The following is a 25556-nucleotide window of genomic DNA, read 5'->3' on the forward strand; positions in this document are numbered from 1 at the left end:
AGCTCATGCAGCTCAATATCAAAAAAACAAACAACCCAATCCAAAAATGGGCAGAAGACCTAAATAGACATTCCTCCAAAGAAGATATACAGATTGACAACAAACACATGAAAGAATTCTCAACATCATTAATCATTAGAGAAATGCAAATCAAAACTGCAGTGAGATATCATCTCACACCAGTCAGAATGGTCATCATCAAAAAATCTACAAACAATAAATGCTGGAGAGGGTGTGGAGAAAAGGGAACCCTCTTGTACTGTTGGTAGGAATGTAAATAGATACAGCCACTATGGAGAACAGTATGGAGGTTCCTTAAAACACTAAAAATCGAACTACCATACGACCCATCAATCCCACTACTGGGCATATACCCTGAGAACACCATGATTCAAAAAGAGTCATATACCACAATGTTCATTGCAGCTCTATTTACAATAGTCAGGACATGGAAGCAACTGAAGTGTCCATCAACAGATGAATGGATAAAGAGGATGTGGCGCATATATACAGTGGAATATTACTCAGCTATAAAAGGAAACGAAATTGAGTTATTTGTAGTGAGGTGGATGGACCTAGGGTCTGTCATACAGAGTGAAGTAAGTCAGAAAGAGAAAAACAAATACCGTATGCTAACACATATATATGGAATCTAAAAAAAAGTCATGAAGAACCTAGTGGCAAGACAGGAATAAAGATGCAGACCTACTATAGAATGGACTCAAGGACACAGGGAGGGGGAGGTGTAAGCTGGGACAAAGTGAGAGAGTGGCATGGACATATATATACTAGCAAATGTAAAATAGACAGCTAGTGGGAAGCAGTCGCATAGCACAGGGTGATCAGCTTGGTTTTTGTGACCACCTAGAGAGGTGGGATAGGGAGGGTGGGAGGGAAGGAGACACAAGAGGGAAGAGATATGGGGCTATATGTATATGTATAGCTCATTCACTATGTTATAAAACAGAAACTAACACACCATTGTAAAGCAATTATACTTCAATAAAGATGTTAAAAAATTATAATAATAATAAAATAAAAAATAAATTAAAAAAATAAAATGGGGGTTATATTAATTAGGGGGGTGTTGAGGATTCAGTTAATAAGACATGTAAGAGCTTGAAACAGTATCTAGAATAATGTAATCAAAATCAGTCAATTAATGCTAATTATTATTAATCGCTTTTATTCCACGATACATACTATCTTCTTCTACGTTAGGGATACGGCATTAACTGACACAATATTAATTTCCCTGCAGGAAGGGTTGTTCCTCAGCATAAACGTTAAGTTCACTAACAATTCGCTAAATTATCACGCTGTCTCAAATCTGCCAAAGACGGAGAAATCATTGAAGGCTAGAAAGGAGCAAAGATGGTCTGCAAGAAATCATTATGAGGACTTGAAACGCAATGTTGCTCACCAAAGTGTTGTGTCTCTGATTGATTTTATTCTTATTTCACAACATCCTAACACACATAATGATAAACTGCCTCTACAGAGCTGGTGGCTGCCTGGAGCATTTTTGAGGTAGAATAAGGCATTAAATCATTATTGTTGTCACAGGTGTTTTTGATTGGATGAAAGGGCTGGCTATAGATTTTGTCTCTACTGTAGAACACACACACACACACACACACACACACACACACACACACACACACACACACACACACACACACACACACACACACTCATTCCCCCTTTCCATTATGAGCCAGGGGCCAGGAATATCATCTTTTTGGGAGGCTTGCCTCATAATAGTTCTCTAGACCCTCTGTGACCCCAATTTAGGAGAAGGGATGAAAAGGTACTTAAGTTACTAGAATGTAAATTCAGACAATACATTTTATTGTTGTTATTTAGAAAAAAGATGGTTTGCTCAGTTCTCCTAAATGCTGATTTAGCCAACACTAACTTACTTGAAATATAGTCACTTGGGCAGTTTATTTAATTTCAATTTTGGCTACAAAAAGCTCAGTTGTCTAAAGACTGAAAACTCTGTCTTAATTTTTTTTTGATTATGAAATTTCACATCAATGAAGGAAAAAAAGGGGTTCAGGATAGAACAGAATAATAAGAGTGGTGGAGACCTGGAAGAATATCTAAAAGGAATTATTTAGTTAAAGGGGAAAAGGCTGAGGGATGACATAGTAGTCATTCCAAATATTTTTTTCCTTTTATGAGAGAAAAAAAGGAACATTTATTGAGTTTTTAATACATTTTATGTATTGTGCCATGGGCTTTACATATATTCTTCCACGTTATCATAGTAAGAACCATATTTAACAAAAGTGGGAACTGAGGTTTGGAGAAGTTAAATCACTTATCCGAATTAGTCACTTAGAAGATGGCAGTTACAGAACTCAGTTGATTAAACAGGTTATTATCAGAGAAAATATATTTGATTAAAAAGTGACATTACAAAAAATTGGTTGTTCCTTGGTATTTATTGTAATAGTATTTGACATTTATAAAACCAAACAAAATAGAACAGAAAACGTCTTTTATCATGACATTTAAATTAGCCACAAATACATCATGAGGCAATATGAAGTCTGGAAAATATTTTTAAAATATTATTTCATGATATAAAGCTGCATATGTGGGACAAGCCCTGAAATAACATGGGGGGCAAACACTGTTTTTAAGATTGTTCCCTACATGATGTTTAAAGAGATGTTTAAATGGAAATTTCAAAATCACTGTGGTTTGGGTCACTCTCTTTCTTGAATCTTTTCAATTCTGTAATCACTAGCCAAACATATCACTTCAAACAAAAACAGTAAAAATCCATTCTCCATGTTTTTATGAAGTTTAATTTCTTCTCTTCCCACCACCACATTCCCAAATACCTGAACCACAGAACGGAGGAAGTGCCTTCCTGAGCTTTCCTATCAGGGGAAATAATTTTATGACTAGAGTTCAGCTAAACCAAGCTGATAGTTCACTGACATTAATACAGTCATTCCTTCTTATGCACTTCTTACGATTAGTTTTGAATTCTGACCCATAATCACAACCATTGTTCATGGGTTCCTCTATCCTTTCTGGTCATGTAGGCAAACTCTGTCTTAGAATCGTTTCAATGCAACACACACTAGTGGAGAACCTTCTATTTTCCAGGCACTGTGCTAGACACTCAGGATAGTGATGAACAAGAAACAGACCCTCTTTTCTCATAGTCCCTCAGTAGGAAGACAAATCATTATGGTACTCAGTGATACGTGTAACAAGAGAAGGTCCAGAAAAAGGAGAAAAGCTGGCATCATGGGAGATGATCTTGAGACGGGAATTTTAAAAGAAGAAAGCATATTATGGGATTAATAGCAGAGGAAGCGACTTGCTGATCTGCAGGAGAAAAGGCTTAAATGTCCACCTTTAGGGAAGACTTAGCTCTTAATGTCTGTGGAATCCTATCTGGGAAGAATTTTAAACTTCCAAATGAGATTTATGACTAATTTAATCATAACTTGAAGCAGCAGCAACAGAGGACATATTTTAACTTATAAAATGTTTCTCTAGACATTGATTTGGTGAAAGTGTGAAAAATCAGACAGATTTTTCAACTTATAAAAGGAACAGCCCTTTGTAAGTGTTATTTTAAGAGTGTGATTTGGCATGCATACCTGCAATACCAGATGGACCTTAAAGGAGAGAGCAAGGCTCATGGAAACATTTTTTCCTCCCTCTTTCCAAAAAATAACTTCCAAATAAATATTAATAAATTCTAAAAAGACCACTTAGCTATCAACAAGATCCCCTTTCTCTTGCCCTTGGTTGGACAACCCTGTAGTAAACTCACTCATTTTCTTCAGCTATAATGAAGCAGCCACATTTCTTTAGGAACTTCAAGTCCAGCTTTCTAATTATGTGTGTGTCAAAGACTTCTTTTCAATGGGACAGAGTTGGGCTGTTTTTCTAGAGAAGGAAACCAGGAAGCAGAGGAGAATGAGGAGAAAATGTGATGGATAGGCTCTGAACCATGAAGTGGTTCTGGGTTGAGGTTGGTCTCTGGAGTGAGGCTCCCTGAGTATGAATCCACCTTTACCATTTATTGCTTAATTGATCTTGTACCACTTACTTACCAAAGGCCTCCTTCCTCATCTGAGTGATCCTAATTAAAAAACAATACCTATCTATAGAGTCGTCATGAAAAATAAACGGAAAAACGACCTCATAAAACTTAGTACAGTGCCTGGCATAAAGTAAATAGTAAGTATTAATTTTTCTTTTCTTATTTCAAAAAAGCCCAATGTTCATATTGAGTGTCTTTGGATGAATAAATCTCTCTCTCTCTAAAGCGGAAGGATTGATAATTGTTCAAGTCTCTTTACACCTTTAGCATATGTAAGCTCCTTTCCCAACCTGCCAACACTCCTGTTCTCATCCCCTGTAATGGTTCGTGCTCTAATGACTTTTTTTTAATGTTTAATTTGTATTCACTTAGAAAACGTAAGTTTTTTTTATAGAGGGGGGCACCATTTTTCTCAGATTAAAGTTGTAAAAATAGCGAAGGAAGAAAACCAAAAACTGTTCCTAGAGTCTTTGTAGACTGATGCAGGGCACCAGGCTATTTATCAAAGATAGAGTTTACATATGTAAAGTTGCAAAGGCAGAAATATTCCTAGAGCAGGATATATGGCTTAAGCACATGTGTCGAGTCGTAGTCGTAGATTTTTAGGATTTGAAGTGATTTTAAAGATTACTAAGTCCAATGTCTTCATTTTGTAGTCCAGAAAGCTAAAATCCAGAAAGAGTAAGTAACTTTTAAGGATATAAAGCCGGTTAATGAGCCACAGGCCTCTCTCACAGGTCCTCTGATGTGCAGCTGAGTGGCCTTCTGCTCACTCTCACATGGGCTAATAAAACCTCACATACTCCCAGCATCTTAGAGGAAACAGAGGATCACAGAGGGATAAGAGCAGTGTTTCCAAGGCCCAGAATACAAACTTCTGAAACAGTGGGGAGGTTGGGACTGGTCCACCATCCCCTTTTCCCAAGTGGTTCTGGTATGACTGTAATCAGAGTGCATAGACTTGGTGACCCAAATCTGTTCACAATGAATAGTCCAAGAACACAGGACCCATACGGGACCAATAAAATTTGGGACAGATTGCCTGTCTCTTCTCAATAACATGCGTGACAGTGATGTCCGCTTGGGGGATTGCCTAAACAAAATTTTTCCACCACACAGAGAGAGTCTCTCCATAGCAGAGAGAATGAGGCCAATAGGCTTAAAAGGAAAAAAAAATTAATAAGCAGAGCTAGAAGATGGTGACACTATATCTGATGACACAGTTTGAACACATGGATCTCACCATGCTGGAAGCCCACCTGACCTTGGACTTTCCAGTCCCTGAGCTAATAAATTACCTTTCAGCTTAAATATGTCTAAGATTGGTTATTTATATTTCCAACTGAAAGGGTCCTAATGTAAATACTTATGAATCTGTTTCATCATTATATATGTAAATATCTGAATCCAGCACTAAATTACAAGTGCCAATGTCGAAGCCACTAATTTTACGTAGAAAGGCTCACATCAGAGGTAAAAGGAACTGGTAGGAGATTTTAAAATCATTTAGAAGGAGGAATTATAAAATGATACATTTTATAAATGTAAAAACGTACATTCATTTGCCCATCTTTTGATGTATAAGGCTTGATTTTTGAGGACAGGTTTAACTATTGGTCATTCTGCTTTCACTGAGCTTATGTGCAGCAAGAGTATGTATTAAGAATTGCAATTAGCTGCCAGAAATGCAAAGAGCAGAAATAACAGTGTTTAAAGAAATCACTTATTTTCTCATATAACTTGAGGCCCCAGAGTTTAGTAGTCCAGGACGAGTACAGTCATGCTATGAAATTGTCTTCTACTTTATCATCCTACAGCATGCTTTCCACCTTCAAAGCCACCTCATGGATCAAGTTGGCTGCTAGAGCTCCAGCCATCTGAAGCAAATACCAGATTTCAGGCAGGAGAAAGGTGAATTAAATGGGCACATTTGCAAGTGAGTTAACAACTTTTCAAAACCTTACTCTACCTTCATGTGACTGTTTTGTTTGCACATCATGGTCACACTTAGCTGAAAAATGTCGTAGGCTGCAAAATGTTTTCTTGTAGCCAGAATCATTGACACTGAAATACAACTTGAATTCTGTTACTAAGGAAAAGAAGCTAATGGATATTGAGGGGCCACCAACTCCTCCTTTACACAGAAAGATACTAGCTAAATTATGTGAAACTCCAAATTCTTCATAAGGATCCCAGACTAACATACATCAAGCCATTTTAATTTAAAATAATTAAATGCTAATTTAGAGGGAAGGAAATTTAATAGGGAAGAATGTTGCTCCTTAACATGAAGCCGAGAATTGAATGGGCACAGAATAATGAAAGATTCTGTAAAATCTCATTATCATCTTATGTATTTTAAAAGTGTCTTCGTTAGTAGAGAGCTTTCATGCATGTTTCAATAAAATTTAAAGTTGAGAAGCAACCTTTGTCTGAAAGGCAAGGTACAAATGGTTTGGGATGAAAAGATGCCCATGTCGTGACATGTTTCTCAAGCATGGCTGTAACAGCATCCCCACGACGTGTGAATTTCTGACCCTACTCATACGGCATGCATGGCCTGCAGAACAGAATTCCAAAGCTTCTAAATAAACTGGAGCTTCTAGGAGCGATAAGCACTATGTTTTTCTCACTTTATTCCTCCCTTTGACAGTTCTTCTCCTTGTTAATAAGCTTTTTGGTTTTGATTCTTAACCTCGCAACAAGCCTTGTTTCTCAGATCACTAATTATTACCCCCTCTCTGCGGTGACATGCTCAACAAACAGCTCCATCTCGGATCCTGAAAAACTTGTGAAAAAGAAACAACACCAGATTTTCTCACTGACATCATCCTGCTCCTAGTGACAGATCTGAAATGCCTGTGCATGTTAAATTTGGTATTAAAACAACTTTAGTTGGTGTTCAAACTGTCAGAAATTCTGTGGAGGGCCCTGACTTGTAAGAAGATGTGGTTTCTTGTTTTGACAATTCTGGTTTTCCCCCTTCTAAAACCTGCAGGGTTTTAAAAACATGGAAGATGTTACAGTAAAAGAAGTTTCATCTTCCCTTTGGATCCACAATTCCCACCCTTTAGGACACTCTCCTTTTGCTTTATTGTGAGACACACCTTGTCTTTCACCTTCTGAAGACATTATATGGCAGGAATTTATTATTTCAATTAATTTTGTTTTGACAATCTCTTGACACTGCTTTATGGCTAAAGACACTCTGGAGTGTGGCAAAACCGAGATTGTGAATTATTCTCTACGTTCAAGGAAAATGGAATTGCCCCTTTATGAGAACGGCCCAGATGGAAAAGAGTAGGTGGTATTTTGAGATGGCAAATTCTCCAAAAAGACCCCAAATTGGTTATTAACTCTGCCTGCATAATTATAGCCAATACATACAGAAATAACATAAAACTATAAGTTGAGAAACTTTGATTTTACTACTCATTCTGCCATTAGCCAGCTCTATAATTATGGGCAAGTCAGTGTTTGTCTGTCGAATGAGAAGGCCTGCTGATCACAATGTTCCTTTGATTCCTAAATTCTATGCTTCAGTGATGCTTAGAGTCTCAGTATCTCTAGAGAAGAGAAAAGACACAGACTTTTGAATTTGAAGAATTATAATGATCTTGGACAAAAGCAGGTAGTCCTTCACTATCAAATGCTCATCTAAAATACAATTAAAGATCAAGTGAGTGAAGTCAGAAAACTAGCTTACATGAATTTTGTTCTGCCTCTACCTGGAGAGAAAAATTCTTTCTCCAGACTTTGGGGATAGATTCGCTCTTCCCATTTATCTTTATATAGAGAAGAGATCATCATTTGTGTGTCCCAAATAGGAAATGGCTGGAGACAAGGATAGAAAGATCACCTGAGAGCTCCCTCAGCAGAATGCTCCATGCCTCCAGGCTCTGAGGGAGGTCTGGTCAACATTTATGTCCAAGTGGACCTGGTGCCAGAGATGCAAGTGTAGGAAACTGTTCTTTAGGGACCAATGATCCTCAACCATAATAATAAAAAAAAGTTAAGTAGATCCCTTCCCATTGACTAGGACCATGCAGAGTTCAGGCACTTCTAGAACATTTATTGTACATTCATTTCTTTATCCATCAATTCATTCCACCAATGTTTATCGAGCATTTACTAAATGTCAGGCTCTGTGAGAGACACTGGGGAAATGCAAAGACGAAGAAGGAATCATGAGGCATCCATACCTTACAGGTGAAGGCATACTCACAAGCAGAATAACATGTCAAGTTCAGTGACAGGGATGTGTATGGTTTGCTCTAGTTGCACAGAGGAAAGACCCATAATCCAGCTTGCAGGAAGTCATAGAAGGCTTCCTGAAAGAGCTGATACTTAAAGAGAATCTTAAAGTGAGCAGAAATTTTCTCATTGAAACGGCCTGAGAAAATTGGGGGCAATATTAGCCTGGGAAGAGAAAACGTGCACAGGTGAGAAACTGCACAGTCAGACATGAGCAGAAGAACGGAAGTACTGTTACTCATGAAAGCCCTACCATTGATTAATTCTCTGCCTCACCCTCTGAGCCAGGGTGAGGTTAAGATGGATGTGGTGAGTAAGAGTGGGTGCCCTGGAGGATAGCTTGCACCTGAACAAAGAAGAAAACAGCTCATTTTTTATTGTTATCTGAGAGGTGCAAATGGGTAGTCAAACACGTTTCTGAGCCCTGTCAAAAGCTTTATCGTTCCAAATCCTACTTCTGACCCTCTTTTGCTTAAATTCTAATCATCTGGTATTTCTGGTTTGACATAGAATAATGCTGGCCTCTGAAATCTGATTCTCTTTAAACATTCTCCCAAAACTTATCTGGACAGATAAGAACAGCAAATTAAACTAACCATAATCTAGGCTTTCTGCACATCTAAGGAATGGAAAATACAACATTATGAGCTTAAAACATTGGTAAGTAGGAAATTTTTTAAAAATCCCATTTTGGGGGAGAGCCAGGCACAGGTATTAAAGAGATCAAAGGAGCAAGGACCACAGGGGAGGAAGAATCCAAATACAATTGCCCTAAAGTAATTTCCACCATGAAAGCCCCGCCAAGAGTTGGAAAACACTGAGAACAAATTTAGAGTCTGGTAGATAAGAGTGCTGGCTACAAGAAAATCGAAAGGAGGGGAGTTGAATGTAAGCAGAACCCAAAGCAACAGTGTTGGGAAGCAAGCCTTCTGCAAGGAGAATGGAGTGACTTGAGAAGGGGACATGGCCCCTGGGTATTTCATGGTGAAAGGAAAAGGGAACACACGTGTGTGTGTGTGTGTGTGTGTGTGTGTGTGTGTGTGTGTGTGAGAGAGAGAGAGAGAGAGAGAGAGAGAGAGAGAGAGAGAGAGAGAGAGAGAATGAATCACAAATCAGAATAAACATGAATCCTTTCCACCCCAAAATAGAAAAATCAATTAGAGAAATGCACTTTACCATGCCAGCAGAAGAGGGTAGTCTTGAACTAAGGAATCGAGCAAACCTCTCAAAACTTTCACTTTGGTCTATGTAACTGCCATTGCTGGTCTGAGAAATTAGACACTCAAAAAGAGAAAGTAGGTGATATACATTTAAAGTTAGAACAGAAGAAACCAAATGAGAATTGAAATATATCACTGCTGAAAAAGATCCTCAAAATGTCAACCATGAAATAGAAGAAAAGTGTAACATAATACTCTCACCCAAATGAAATACCTGAAAACAGAAATTTGCAGGTGTGAAATAAATACCTCAAATGAGAAATTAAAAACTCCTAACCAATATGAACAAAAACCCCCAGAAAGATGTAAAATGACTGAACTCAGGAAAGAAATAATAGAAAAAGTCAAATTCATCTTAGAATTGAAAACAACATTACAAATTGCCAGAGCAAGAAAACATTGAATTGAACTTTAATAAGGACAAATAGATGATTAAGAGAATGAAAATAAAGAAATAAAAATAAGAGAAAGTATTGGTAGAAGAAGATCTAATATACATATAATTGGAGTCTCTGAAGAAAAATAAAACAATATAACAGAATAACATTTTAGATTATAATCCAAGAAATTATTCCAGAAATAGAAGAAGGCCTATTTTCATGTATCAAATGGACTGTGTAGCGAAAATTGATCTAATCTAGATTAGCCATATCTGAAACATATCCTAATAAAACTATTAGACTTTACAAACAAAGACTTCATGGTCTACAGCTAAAAGAAAAAAAAAAACCACCAACACAAACTAATAAGTAAAAACATGTCATTGACAATGAAAAGACAAGCAAATTGGCATGAGATTTACCTATAGCAACAGGCAAAGACAGACAACAATACAGAAACATTTTCAAAAATCTCAAGGAAAGAAAGTGTGAGTCAAAGATTTCATAGCAAATCAAGTGGTCCTTCAGCTATCAAGGTTATAGAAACATATTTTTAGACATGCAAGAATCAAGGGACACTGAACATGTGCCCTTTATAAAGAATCTTCTGGAGAACAAATTCACCCAACTAAGAAATAAATGGGGAAACTTTTTAAAGGCATGGAAGTGAAAAAATAGGTGGGAGTCAACGTACATCAGTTACAGCTCAGAAACCTTTTTCATGCAAATTATCATTTTCCCAACATCATTCACTGAACAGACTATCCTTTCCCCATTGTGTTTTCCTGGGGTCCTTCTCAAATATCAGTTGCCCATATATACTGGGCTCTCTATGCTATTCCATTGGTCTATATGTCTGCCTTTATGTCAGTACCATACTGTTTTAAACACTATAGTTTTGTAACGTATTTTGAAATTAGTAAGTGTAATGCCTCCAGCTTTGTTCACCTTTCTCAAGATTGCTTTGGTTATTCTGGGTCTTTTGTTATTCTTAATATATAAGGAATTCTTACAACTCAATAGCAAAACAAAAAACTTCACTAAAAAGTAGACAAAGGACTTGAATAGGTATTTTTCCAAAGAAAACATAGTAATTGCTGACAGATATACTAAAGATGCTCAATATCACTAATAATAAGAGAAATCGGATTCAAAACCACAATGAGATATCACTTCATATCTGTAAGGATGACTGTTATCAAAAAGACAAAAGAGAGCAAGGGTTATGGGGAAAAAAAGTAACTCTTGTACACTGTTGGTAGATATGTAAATGGAAAACAGTATGGAGGTTCCTCAAAATATTAAAAATAGAACTACCATATGATCCAGAAATATCACTCTTGGGTATATATTCAAAAGAATTGAAATCAGGATCTCAAAGAGATATCTGCAGCATATTCATAATAGCAAAGATTTTTGGAAACAAATGAAATGTTCACAGACAGATGAATGGATAAAGAAAATGTGGTATATCCATACCCACAATCAGATATTATTTAGCTTTAAAAAAGAAAGAAATTCTGCCATTTCTGACAACACCAATGGACATTATGCTAAATGAAATAAGTGAGTCACAGAAGGACAATGATTCCACTTAAAAGAGATATCAAAAATAGTCAAACTTATAGAAGTAGAGAAGAGAATGATGGTTGCCAGGGGATGAGGGGAGGCGGAAATTGGGGAGTTATTATTCTTTGGGTATAAGGTTACAGTTATATAAGATGAATAAGGTCGGTTGAACTGCTGTACAACATAGTGACTATAGTTTTCAACACTGTACTATGCACTTAAAATTTTGTTAAGAGGACAGATCTCATGTTAAGTGTTTTTAACCACAAAGAAATGCAGGAGGACACAAGAAATATTTTGGAAGCAATGGATATGTTTATTACCTTGTGTGTGGTGATAGTATCAGAGGTGTATTGATATGTCCAAACTCCTCAAAATGTATATATTAAATATGTGAAACTTTTTGTATATTAAGTATACTCAATAAAAATTTTTAAAAATAAAGAATGAAGGGAATATTTTGTCTTTGAATGCAAAGAGGCTAGAATAGTTCCTAGCACACTGTTACACTGAGAAGGGTAGTATAAAATGGTGATAAGAGCCTCCACTGTTGCATCAGACTCCCTGGATTCAAATTCTACCACTTACTGGCTGGGTGATCTTGGGAAACTTATTTAACTTCTCTGTGCCTCTTTTCATCATCTGTAAATGCAGATAAAATACTACCTGTGCCAAAGATTGTTATAAGACTTAAAAGAGTCAATATTCATAAAGCTATTCAAATAGGACATGGTGCATAGCAAGGATTCACTAAATGTCAAATACTGTAAATATCTGGTTACTTGCTTTCCTCCTCCCCCACTCCTTGCACTTTGCCTCTTCTCTAGACTGTGAGCTCCTTGAGGTCAAGCCTTCTGCCTAAAATGGTTCTATATGAGGCATCATGGAAGGACTTGTCCCACCGATCTGGGTGTGAATCTCAATTTTGTTACTAATTGGAAGTTACTTAACTCCTCTTAATCTTAGTCTCTGTGTTCATTTACTCACTCATCAAACATTTATTATCTCTTCTACTAGAGTATAAAGACAGGGACCACATCCACCTTGCACTTAACTTCATCCCTGGGGGCTAACAGTACCTGGTTTATGGTGGACTAGTGATAATTTTTGATAAATGCATGTATAACTAAATAAGCACCTACTATTTGCTAGGCACTGGGTGCAGCCACCTAGGATAGGATGAGAAACAAGCCATGATCTTACCCTTGCCAGAATTTCTAATAAGGAAACAAAGAATAATGATGACTTCTCACAAGATTATTGTAGAAATCAAGGAGATCCTATAAGAAAAGCTGAGCAGAGTACTTGGCACATAGTAAGACGCTTGTGGTTGGGATCCCAACAATGACTCAATAAAAAGCACATATATTGCATATTTTAAAAAGGCACATTACTAGTATAATGTATGAAAAAGATGTAAGAGGCAGAAATGCACCATTTAGTTTGCATACCCAGTTTTAAGCAAAATGGTAAATCAAGTATGAGTAATGTAAGAACTGAAAGGTTCTGGAGTTGTTTCATGTTGAACTCTGAAAGAGTAAATGAGCGTGTAAAAGGTGTATGAAAGAATGAATGAAGGTATGAATAAATGAGTGACTGCAAAGTTGCAACGGCTGAACACAGCAGCCAAGAAAGAGGTGGTGTTGCAGGTTGAGCAGTGCTTTCTCAGCTAAAGCTAAATCATTTTCATGATTTGCACAGCCTGTACCTCAGCCAGATACAAGTTTCCCTGGAGGGTTTGCAGCCTCTGAGAGCAGATATTCTCAAAGGAACTAAGATGACTCATGAGATGACTCCTAGGGAGACTGTCAGAAATAAAATCTCTCAGGAAAAAAAGAGAGAGAGACCAACAGAGAGCTAGAGATCAAAGTGATTCATCAGATTTATTTGCTGTTGATCATTCATTTGGTGCTATTTCTAGGCAATATAGTCTAAAGAGAGGTAAAGTGATGTTGACATGCAAAGTTCACAAAGTTGGTTAGCTGAGCACACTGAATGGGAATTTGTCTCGAGATAGTACAGGGGAAGTCCATTTGTACTCGATAATCCTTGAGGGTTTGAGTTTGGGGCCTTCTAGGATCTTCCTCTTGGCAAATTGCTATAGCTGCACAATTTAAAGAGTTCTGTGTTGTCTCCTTTTGAATTACCCAATAGATTTTTTAACAGCATCACAATTTACTCCTGAGTGGGTAAGATGGCCCTTTCTTATCCAGAACTGTGGAAACTCACAAAACGTTATCTGATCGAAAGAACCACGGAATCATAGAATTTCAGCGTTTAAAGGGTCCTAAAGGTGGAGTAGTCCTTCTTCTGCTCTGAGCATTGCGGGGAGTGAGGAATTTTATGTGTTTCTGAACCTGTGAGACACCTGTGACAGCCCAGGAGACTACATTTAGGACGACAGAAACATTTACTAGCCAGGTGGTTAATTGATTAAATTAAATATTAAGAATATTATAATGAGTGAGCTAATGGGTGACTTTAGCAGCAGGTATTTTAGAAGATGCTTAAGTTATCTACTAGAGTTACTGGCACTTTCCCTGCAATTGTTTTTCAAATTCCAAACAGAAGCATTTACTAAGAGTAGATCCAAGATCCTGTCTTTACTTCTCAGGCCAGCATTTTTCAAAACATGTTAGCAATGTTAAAACTTTGATTTCAGGCTTGAACACAGATCTCTTCCCACCAATGCAAAGCCTGGAGAACAAACAGAGTTGGTCCAGGCATTAAGTGTGAAGGCTTTTTTGTGTGCTTCTGGCTTCTGTCCAACAGTCATTTCTCTAACAAGTTAGAGCTTCAGAAATCTCACTTTGTAATATGCCACTGTTAGATTCGGGTGAGGTCAAGGGTAATGTAGAGAGGGTATGCATCATTCAATCAGACTTTATTGAACAACTACCACAGGTTAACCCCTATAGTGTAATAATGAAAAACAATATCATCAGTGGTATAGAATATGAACAATGGTGTCACAGCAAGGAGGGTGACTAAGGCCATTGGTATGGAAAACACAGCAAAACAATTTTGAAGAATAAAAGGAAGGTTTCCTGGTGGAGAAAAAGGTATTCCAATATTCCAAGAGCATTTTTTAAAAACAATTTTATTGGAGTACAATTGCTTTACAATGGTGTGTTAGTTTCTGATGTACAACAAAGTGAGTCAGCTATATGTATACATACATTCCCATATCCTCTCCCTCTTGCATCTCCCTCCTACCCTCCCTGTCCCACCCCTCTAGGTGGTCACAAAGCACCAAGCTGATCTCCCTGTGCTATGGGGCTGCTTCCCACTAGCTATCTATTTTACATTTGGTAGTGTATATATGTCCATGCTACTCTCTCACTTCATCCCAGCTTACCCTTCTCCCTCCCCGTGTCCTCAAGTCCATTCTCTAGTAGGTCTGGGTCTTTATTCCTGTCCTGCTCCTAGGTTCTTCAGAACCTTTTGTTTTATTTCTTAAATTCCATATATATTTGTTAGCATATGGTATTTGTTTTTCTCTTTCTGACTTACTTCACTCTGTATGACAGACTCTAGGTCCATCCACCTCACTACAAATAACTCAATTTTGTTTCTTTTTATGGCTGAGTAATATTCCATTGTATATATGTGCCACATCTTCTTTATCCATTCATCTCGATGGACACCCAGGTTGCTTCCATGTCCAGGATATTGTAAATAGTGCAGCAATGAACATTGAGTTATATGACTCTTTTTGAATCATGGTTTTCTCAGGATATATGCCCAGTAGTGGGATTTCTGGGTCATGTGGTAGTTCTATTTTCAGGTTTCTAAGGAACCTCCATACTTTTCTCCATAGTGGCTGTATCAATTTATATTCCCACCAACAGTGCAAGAGGGCTCCCTTTTCTCCACACCCTCTCCAGCATTTATTGTTTGCAGATTTTTTGATGATGGCCATTCTGACCAGTGTGAGATGATACCTCATTGTAGTTTTGATATGCATTTCTCTAATGATTAGTGATATTGAGCATCCTTTCATGTGTTTGTTGGCAATCTGTATATCTTCTTTGGAGAAACGTCTATTTAAGTCTTCCACCCATTTTTGGATTGGGTTGTTTATTTTTTTGATACTGAGCTGCATGAGCTGTTCGTATATTTTGGAGATTAATCCTTTGTCAATTGCTTCATTTGCAAATGTTTTCTCCCATTCTGAGGGTTGTCTATTCGTCTTGTTTATGGTTTCCTTTGCCATGCAAAAGCTTTTAAGTTTCTTACATCGCATTTGTTTTGGTTTTATTTCCATTACTCTAGGAGGTGGGTCAACAAGGATCTTGCTGTGTTTTATGTCACAGAGTGTTCTGCCTATGTTTTCCCCTAAGAGTTTTATAATCTCTGGCCTTACATTTAGATCTTTAATCCATTTTGAGTTTATTTTTGTGTATGGTGTTAGGGAGTGTTCTAATTTCATTCTTTTACAAGTAGCTGTCCAGTTTTCCCAGCACCACTTATTGAGGAGGCTGTCTTTTCTCCATTGTGTATTCTTGCCTCCTTTATCAAAGATAAGGTGACCATAGGTGTGTGGGTTTACCTCTGGGATTTCTATCCTGTTCCATGGATCTACATTTCTGTTCTTGTGCCAGTGTCATACTGTCTTGATTACTGTAGCTTTGTAGTAGAGTCTGAAGTCAGGGAGGCTGATTCCTCCAGCTCTGTTTTTCTTTCTCAAGATTGCTTTGGCTATTCAGGGTCTTTTGTGTTTCCATACAAATTGTGAAATTTTTTGTTCTAGTTCTGTGAAAAATGCCAGTGGTAGTTTGATAGGGATTGCATTGAATCTGTAGATTGCTTTGGGTAGTAGAGTCATTTTCACTATGTTGATTCTTCCAATCTAGGAACATGGTGTATCTCTCCATCTGTTTGTATCGTCTTTAATTTCTTTCATCAGTGTCTTATAGTTTTCTGCATACAGGTCTTTTGTCTCCTTAGGTAGGTTTATTCCTAGGTATTTTATTTTTGTTGCAATGGTAAATGGGAGTGCTTCCTTAATTTCTCTTTCAGATTTTTCATCATTACTGTTTTGGCATGCAAGAGATTTCTGTGCATTAATTTTGTATCCTGCTACTTTACCAAATTCATTAATTAGCTCTGGTACTTTTCTGGTAGCATCTTTAGTATTCTCTATGTAGAGTATCATTTCATCTGCAAACAGTGACAGTTTTACTTCTTTTCTGATTTGGATTCCTTTTATTTCTTTTCCTCCTCTGATTGCTGTCACTAAACTTCCAAAACTATGTTGACAAATAGTGGTGAGAGTGGGCAACCTTATCTTGTTCCTGATCTTAGAGGACATGGTTTCAGTTGTTCACCATTGAGAACAATGTTGGCTGTGGGTTTGACATATATGGCCTTTATTATGTTGAAGTAAGTTACCTCTATGCCTACTTTCTGGAGGGTTTTTATCATAAATGGCTGTTGAATTTTGTCAAAAGCTTTTTCTGCATCTATTGAGATTATCATATGGTTTTTATCCTTCAGTTTGTTACTATGGTGTATCACATTGATTGATTTGCATATACTGAAGAATCCTTGCATTCCTGGGAAAAACCACAGTTGATTATGGAGTATGGTCCTTTTAATGTGCTGTTGGATTCTGTTTGCTAGTATTTTGTTGAAGACTTTTGCATCTATGTTCACCTGTGATATTGGCCTATAGTTTTCTTTTTTTGTGACATCTTTGTCTGATTTTGGTATCAGGGTGATGGTGGCCTTGTAGAATGAGTTTGGGAGTGTTCCTCCCTCTGACATATTTTGGAAGTGTTTGAGAAGGGTAGGTGTTAGCTCTTCACTAAATGTTTGATAGAATTCGCCTGTGAAGCCATCTGGTCCTGGGCTTTTGTTTGTTGGAAGATTTTTCATCACAGTTTCAATTTCAGTGCTTGTGATTGGTCTGCTTATATTTTCTATTTCTTCCTGGTTCAGTCTTGGAAGGTTTTGCTTCTAAGAATTTGTCCATTTCTTCCAGGTTGTTCATTTTATTGGCATATAGCTGTTTGCAGTAATCTCTCATGATCATTTGTATTTCTGCAGTGTCAGTTTTTACTTATTTTTCATTTCTAATTCTACTCATTTGAGTCTTCTCCCTTTTTTTCTTGATGAGTCTGGCTAATGGTTTATCAATTTTGTTTATCTTCTCAAACAACCAGATTTTACTTTTATTGATCTTTGCTATTGTTTCCTTCCTTTCTTTTTCATTTATTTCTGGTCTGATCTTTATGATTTCTTTCCTTCTGCTAACTTTGGGTTTTGTTTGTTTTTCTTTCTCTAATTGCTGTAGGTATAAGGTTAGGTTGTTTATTTGAGATTTTTCGTGTTTTTTTTTTTTTTTTTGCAGTATGCGGGCCTCTCACTGCTGTGGCCTCTCCCGCTGCAGAGCACAGGCTCCGGATGCGCAGGCTCAGCGGCCATGGCTCACGGGCCCAACCGCTCCACAGCATGTGGGATCTTCCCGGACGGGGGCACGAACCCGTGTGCCTTGCATCGGCAGGCGGACTCTCAACGACTGCGCCACCAGCGAAGCCCCTCGTGTTTCTTGTGGGAGGATTGTATTGCTATAAACTTCCCTCTTAGACCTGCTTTTGCTGCATCCCCTAGGTTTTGGGTTGTCATGTTTTCACTGTCATTTGTTTGTACATATTTTTTGATTTCCCCTTTGATTTCTCCAGTGATCTCTTGGTTATTTAGTAGTGTATTATTTAGCCTCCATGTGTTTTTATTTTTTACAGTTTTTTTCCTGTACTTGATATCTCGTCTTATAATATTGTGGCCAGAAAAGATATTTGATACAATTTCAATTTTCTGAAATTTACCAAGGCTTGATTTTTGACCCAAGATATGATCTATCCTGGAGAATATTCCATGAGCACTTGAGAAGAATGTGTATTATGTTGTTTTTGGATGGAATGTCCTATAAATATCAATTAAGTCCATCTTATTTAATGTATCATTTAAAGCTTGTGTTTCCTTATTTATTTTCATTTTGGGTGAACTGTCCATTGGTGAAAGTGGGGTGTTAAAGTCCCCTACTATGATTGTGTTACTGTTGATTTCCCCTTTTATGGATGTTAGTATTTGCCTTATGTATTGAGGTGCTCCTATGTTGGGTGTGTAAATATTTACAATTGTTATATCTTCTTGGATTGATCCCTTCATCATTATGTAGTGTCCTTCTTTGTCTCTTGTAATAGTCTTTATTTTAAAGTCTATTTTCTCTGATATGAGAATTGCTACTCCAGCTTCTTTTGATTTCCATTTGCATGGAATATCTTTTTCCATCCCTCACTTTCAGTCTGTATGTGTCCCTAACTCTGAAGTGGGTCTCTTGTAGACTGCATATACATGGGTTTTGTTTTTGTATCCATTCAGCCAGTCTATGTCTTTTGGTTGGAGCATTTAATCCATTTACATTTAAGGTAATTATTGATATGTATGTTCCTATTATCATTTTCTTAATTCTTTTGGGTTTGTTATTGTAGGTCTTTTCCTTCTCTTGTTTTTCTTTCCTAGAGAAGTTCCTTTAGCGTGTGTTGTAAAGCTGGTTTGGTGGTGCTGAATTCTCTTAGCTTTTGCTTGTCTGTAAAGGTTTTAATTTCTCCGTTGAATCTGAATGAGATCCTTGCTGGGTAGAGTCATCTTGGTTGTAGTTTTTTCCCTTTCATCACTTTAAATATGTCCTGCCACACCCTTCTGGCTTGCAGAGTTTCTGCTAGAAATCTGCTGTTAACCTTATGGGGAGCCCCTTGTATGTTATTTGCTGCCTTTCCCTTGCTGCTTTTAATATTTTTTGTTTGTATTTAATTTTTGATAGTTTCATTAATATGTGTCTTGGCATGTTTCTCCTTGGATTTAATCTATATGGGACTCTCTGCACTTCTTGGACTTGATTAACTATTTCCTTTCCCATATTAGGGAAGTTTTCAAGTATAAGCTCTTCAAATATTTTCTCAGTCCCTTTCTTTTCCTCTTCTTTGGGACCCCTATAATTCATATGTTGGCAAGTTTAATATTGTCCCAGAGGTCTTGAGACTGTCCTCAATTCTTTTCATTCTTTTTTCTTTATTCTGCTCTGTAGTAATTATTTCCACTATTTTTTCTTCCATGTCCCTTATCTGTTCTTCTGCCTCAGTTATTCTGCTATCGATTCCTTCTAGAGAATTTTAAATTTCATTTATTGTGTTGTTCATCATTGTTTGTTTGCTCTTTAGTTCTTCTAGGTCCTTGTTGAACGTTTCTTGTATTTTCTCCATTCTATTTCCAAGAGTTTGGTTCATCTTTACTATCATTACTCTGAATTCTTTTTCAAGTAGACTGCCTATGCCTATTTCCTCTTCATTTGTTTTGTCTGGTGGGTTTTTACTTTGCTCCTCCATCTGCTGTGTATTTCTCTGTCTTCTCATTTTGCTTAACTTACTGCATTTGGGGTCTGCTTTTCACAGGCTGCAAGTTCCTAGTTCCTGTTGTTTTTGTTGTCTGCCCCCAGTGGGTAAGGTTGGTTCAGTGGGTTGTGTAGGCTTCCCAGTGGAGGGGACTGTTGCCTGTTCTCGTGGATGAGGCTGGATCTTGTCTTTCTGGTGGGCAGGACTGCGTCCGGTGGTGTGTTTTGGGGTGCCTGTGAACTTATTATGATTTTAGGCAGCCTCTCTGCTAATGAGTGGGGTTGTGTTCCTGTCTTGCTAGTTGTTTGGCACGGGGTGTCCAGCACTGGAGCTTGCTGGTTGTTGAGTGGAGCTGGGTCTTAGCATTGAGATGGAGATCTCTGGGAGAGGTTTTGCTGATTGATATTACGAGGGGCCAGGAGGTCTCTGTTGGACCAGCGTCCTGAACTCTGCTCTCCCACCTAAGAGGCTTAGGCCTGACACCCAGCCGGAGCACCAAGACCCTGTCACCCACATGGCTCAGAAGAAAAGGGAGAAAAAGAAAGAAAGAAAGAAAGAAAAATAAAAAAGAATAAAATATTAAAGAAAAAAATTTAAAAATTATTAAAAATAAAAAAAATTAATTCCAATAAAAAAAGAAAGAAAGAAATAAGGGAGCAACCCAACCAATAAACAAATCCACCAATGATAACAAGGGCTAAAAACTACACTAAAAACAAAAACAAACAAAGAAAAAAAACAGAGAGACAGAATCCTAGGACAAATGGTAAAAGCAAAGCTACACAGACAAAATCACACAAAGAAGCATACACACACACACTCACAAAAAGAGAAAAAGGAAAAGATATATATACACACACACACACACACACACACACACACACACACACACACATATATGAAGGAAGAGAGCAACCAGATCAACAAACAAATCTACCAGTGATAATAAGCTCTAAATACGAAACTAATATAAACATAAAACCAGAAACAAATTAGATACGGAATGCAAACCCCAAGTCTACAGTTGCTCCCAAAGTCCACCACCTCAATTTTGGGGTGATTTGTTGTCTCTTCAGGTATTCCACAGATGCAGGGTACATCAAGTTGATTGTGGGGATTTAATCCGCTGCTCTTGAGGCTGTACAGAGAGATTTCCTTTTCTCTTCCTTGTCTGCACAGCTCCTGGGGTTCAGCTTTGGGTTTGGCCTCGCCTCTGCCTGTAGCTCACCCTCTAGCGTGTGTTCCCCGCCCAGAGAGAATGGGGTTAAAGTATCAGCTGAGTAACGGGCTCTGGCTCACTCAGGCTTGGGGGAGGGAGTGGTACGGAATGCGGGGCGAGCCTGCAGCGGCAGAGGCCAGCATGACGTTGCAACAGCCTGAGGTGCGCCATGTGTTCCTCTGGGGAAGTTGTCCCTGGATCACGGGACCCTGGCAGTGGTGGGCTGCACAGGCTTCCCGGAGGGGAGGTGTGGATAGTGACCTGTGCTCGCACACAGGCTTCTTGGTGGCTGCACCAGCAGCCTTAGCATTTCATGCCTGTCTCTGGTGTCCACGCTGATAGCCACAGCTCATGCCCGTTTCTGGAGCTCGTTTAGGCGGTGTTCTGAATCCCCTCTCCTTGCGTACTCCGAAACAATGGTCTCTTGCCTCTTAGGCAGTTTCAGACATTTTCCTGCACTCCCTCCTGGCTAGCTGTGGCACACTAGCTCCCTTCAGGCTGTGTTCACGCAGCCAACCCCAGTCCTCTCCCTGGGTTCTGAGCTCCAAAGCCGGAGCCTCATCTCCCAGCCCCCGCCTGTCCTGGCGGGTGAGCAGACAAGCCTCTCAGGCTGGTGAGTGCTGGTCGGCACCGATCCTCTGTGCAGGAATCTCTCCACTTTGCTCTCTGAACCCCTGTTGCTGCGCTCTCCTCCATGGCTCCAATACCTCCCCCCTCCCACCCCTCACCTCCACCAGTGAAGGGGCTTCCTAGTGTGTGGAAACTTTTCCCCCTTGACAGCTCATTCCCCGAGGTGCAGGTCCCATCCCTATTCCTTTTTCTTTTTTCTCTTGCCCTACCCAGGTACGTGGGGAGTTTCTTGCCTTTTGGGAAGTCTGAGGTCTTCTGCCAGTTTTCAGGAGGTGTTCTGTAGGAGTTGTTCCACATGTAGATGTATTTTTGATGTATCTGTGGGAGGAAGGTGATCTCCACATCTTACTCCTCTGCCATCTTGAAGGTCCTCTTACTAAGCACATTTTTATTGTTATCATTAACAGCTAACATTTATCAAGTACTTTCAATGGCCACATGCTGCGTTAAGGGCTTTATGTGCATTTGTTCAATTTATCCTCATCATCTAATAGGTAGATGCTATGTTTACTCTGTTCCTTTAATACATGATGGAATTGAAAATTCAAAAGGATAAGTCCTCGGCAAAGGAAACCATCAACAAAATGAAGACAACCCACAGAATGGGAGAAAATATTTGCAAATGATGTGACTGACAAGGGATTAATCTCCAAAATATACAAACAGTTCATGTAGCTCTATGTCAAAAAAACAAACAACCCAATCAAAAACTGGGCAGAAGATCTAAATAGACAGTTCTCCAAACAAGACATACAGATGGCCAAAAAGAACATGAAAAGATGCTCAACATCTCTAATTATCAGAGAAATGTAAATAAAACTACAGTGAGATATCACCTCACACTGTTCATAATGGCCATCAACAAAAAATCTACAAACAATAAATGGAGAGGGTGTGGAGAAAAAGGAACCCTCCTACACTGTTGGTGGGAATGTAAGTTGGTACAGCCACTATGGAGAACAACATGGAGGTTCCTTAAAAAACTAAAAATAGAACTACCATATCACCCAGCAATCTCACTCCTGGGCATATATCTGTAGAAAACCATAATCTGACAGCATATATGCACCCCAATGTTCACTGCAGCACTGTTTACAATAGCCAAGACATGGAAGCCACCTAAACGTCCATTAACTGAGGAATGGATAAAGAAGATATGGTACATATATACAATGGAATATTACTCAGCCATAAAAAATGAAATAATATCATTTGCAGCAGCATGGATGGACCTAGAGATTATCATACTAAATGAAATAAATCAGACAAAGACAAATATCATATGATATCATTCATATGTGGAACCTAATTTTAAAAAAAGATACAAATGAACTTATTTACAAAACTGGAGCAGACTTATAGATATCGAAAACAAACTTATGGTTATGAAAGGGGAAACGTGGAGGGGAGGGATAAATCAGGAGTTTGGGATGAACGCAGGCACACTAATATATATGTGATAGATAACCAACAAGGACCTACTGTATAGCACAGGGAACTCTACCCAGTATTCTGTGATAACCTATGTGAGAAAAGAATCTAAAAAAGAATGAATATATGTATATGCATAACTGAATCACTTTGCTGTACACCCACCTGAAACTAACACAACATTGCCAATCAGCTATACTCCAATACAATTAAAATATTTTTTAAAAACCCAAAAGGTTAAGTCCTATATTCAAGTTCGCAGAGCTAATGAGTGGCAGTTTACACTGGAATTCTGGCCCTCTTGACTCTAAACGAAATACCTCCCACAACAATAACATTCCCTTTTTTGATTTGATGTCTACTCAACAGTCCCATGATCTGTTTTCTAAGTTTATCATCAGTTGGACAAGGGTTGTCTCTGAATGTGAACCCCAGTATTCCGGTCACTACATGGGCATTAAAATTTTAAAGTACGTATCTATTTATCAGGACAAACTGCATTTCTGCTGTATGAAACTGAGCACCAGCAGCTAGACTGGGGTTTCAGCTAGATTATGAGGTTTAGGGTAACTTTCCATTGAAGACTTCTATGGGATTTCAAAGGCAATCATGAAGCACATGGTCTAGAGCCCATTTGTAAACCAAGTCAAAGGAAGAATTGAGGAGGAAACCAATAAAGAAAGCTAAAAGGACAAATTTCAAGCAAGAAATGTCAAAGGTGGTATGAATGGATTTAAAAAGTAAGGGACAGAAGAGCATGCTGACCCTCTTAGCATGCAACTCAGTCTTGTAATTCATTCCTAGGGCCAAAGACAATGATGTCGCCTGTCAATGGACAACACTTTTCCAGAGGAAGGAATAAATGGAGAGCTGGCACCACACTTCTGCAAGGCTTCTACTCTTTGTTAAGCTTCTGAATTTTTGTCTGTATATTTGGGTAATATTATCATTGGTATAATTGCTCAATATTGTGTCATGTTTGGATAGAAGAGCATGTAGTAGAGGATAAAGTCTGTTCTGCATTCTGTGCAGTACGCTGGCGATACTGGCCGTAGTTCGCTGATGCTTTTATGTCCTCATGGTCTCTAAGTGATCTGGTAATTCCTGGACAGCCATACATAGGTATTAGGCAGAAAACAATTACTTATTTTGTTTATTTAATGGCTTTCTTTCATCCAGCAAATATGTCTGGAGTGTCTCCTATGTGCCTGGTACAATTGAAGAACAAGGGACATAACGGTGACTCAAATAGACATAATGTCTGTCCTCAAGGTGTTTGTATTCTAGTGAGGAAATCAAACAATAAGCTTATCAGTACGTACAAAATAGTTGAAGCCCGTGCTGGGTCTATGAAGGACAAGATCAAGGTAGTGGAGGGTAACAGAGAAGAGAGGTGGCGTGTGCTTCTTTAGATGATGTAATCAGGGACTCTCTCTGGGAGGTGGCACTTGAGCTGATCCTTGAAGGATAGGAAGGAGTACACCACGCAAAGAGACAGGGAGAGAAAGTTCCTGACAGAGGTCAATAGTAGAACAAGACTCTGGAGTTGTAGCAAGTATGGTGTTCAAAGGACAAATACTTAGGCTTGATTAGAGAAGACTGTGACGACCATGAGGCTCCTTAGGGGATTTCACCATAAGAGACAGGAAGTGCTTATCAGAATTTCCAGAAGGTGAGGAGACTTTGATCAGTAGCATTCTAGGCAGCTATACTCTTGGGAGCTAAAGGTGAAGCATTCACAGATGACTGCTGAGCTAATCTCTGCTTTCCTACTTGAAGGTCAAAATGCTCATTCTCGTATTTTCTGTCTGATGTGCGCAGAAAAAGTAACGGTGGTTGAGATGGCCTTGGGAGGAAACGAGAGGCTAGATCTTTGCCCCAACTCTCTACCAGATACTAGGTGTATCATCTGGGACAATCTGCTTAACTTAGACCTCTTTTCATTTTCTTCTTCTTCCTATTTATTCCAGATTCCTCTGTTTCCTGTCTCACCTTCTCTTGACCTCATTTACGACTCCAACTATGATTATAGCATCTAGTTCTTATGGGTTTTGACTCACTGGAAATATCTTACCTTACGCACATACCACCTATTTTTTAATTTTCACTTGCTGTCCCAAGTCTTCTCTGACATGTTATAGTGGCATGGTGTATTAGAGGAAATGTGCTCTGCACCCATGTAAAGCCTGAAAGTGAAGGAAAATGAATGCCCCAAGGGCATTCCTCAACCAATAGTGAAGGAACCTGAGATTGTTAAACCCCTCAGTTCTCCTAAACACTCCATGCTTATAGATGGAACTCCCCCCTTATTAGAGAAGAGCAACTTTCCATTGCCTAGAAACCTTGAGGAAGATATTGCTTTTTCTCCTCGAGATCCAC

This window comes from Lagenorhynchus albirostris, chromosome 17 (assembly GCF_949774975.1).
Source record: "Lagenorhynchus albirostris chromosome 17, mLagAlb1.1, whole genome shotgun sequence".
Lineage (NCBI taxonomy): Eukaryota > Metazoa > Chordata > Mammalia > Artiodactyla > Delphinidae > Lagenorhynchus > Lagenorhynchus albirostris.